Below are 745 nucleotides of genomic sequence, written 5' to 3'. Positions count from 1 at the left end.
CCCCCACTCATGCTCTGTGGAGGCCCTGTTTCGATGAAGTGGGTCATCCAGAGGTATTTTTGAGTGTCATTTTTCAAGAGCTTCAGCTGGGAGACAGTGCCTCTCACTGGCCTGAGGGTCACTAGCTGATTCATCTCGGCTCGGGCTGGTGGGCCTCAGGGATTCTCCCATCTCTCCTTCCCCAGTGCTGGGATAGCAAGGCTGGCACCACATCTGGCTTTTTAAATGTGAGTCTGGAAGCTCAGATGCAGGTTTTCATGCTTGCACAAAAACTTCACAAGCTGAACCATCTCCCTCTCCTTCCCTCTCTTTTTTTCCTTTTCTTTTCTTCTTTTTAAAAACAAATCTTGTCTTTAAAAGAAAACAAAACCAAAAACAAATGCCAAGTATTTCTCAGTGTGTGTGGGAGGGAGTATAGAGACTGATTTCACTGGGATCCTGTTCAATTTGGGGACCATTGCCTTCAAAGACGCATCATTTCCTCTGGGAGTTCTAAGTGGGGCTATTACCATGGACCTGCAGGTTCTGGTTTCTATTAGAGGAGACCCTGTCTTCTTAAGTAAAACACGGAAGGGGAAGTGTCCAGAATTGTAAATAAGACAGAGAGAAGCCTTGTTTGGCCACCTGGATGGAGAAAACCTACCTTCTCCAAGTCAGGATCCATCTTCCCCCCCTTTACCCAAATCTGACAGCCCTCCCTGTTTTTTTGTTTTTGTTTTTTGTTTTTTGTTTTTTGTTTTTTGTT

The sequence above is a fragment of the Mastomys coucha genome, unplaced genomic scaffold (assembly GCF_008632895.1).
Source record: "Mastomys coucha isolate ucsf_1 unplaced genomic scaffold, UCSF_Mcou_1 pScaffold22, whole genome shotgun sequence".
Taxonomy (NCBI): Eukaryota; Metazoa; Chordata; class Mammalia; order Rodentia; family Muridae; genus Mastomys; species Mastomys coucha.
This window is presented reverse-complemented; position numbering follows the sequence as displayed.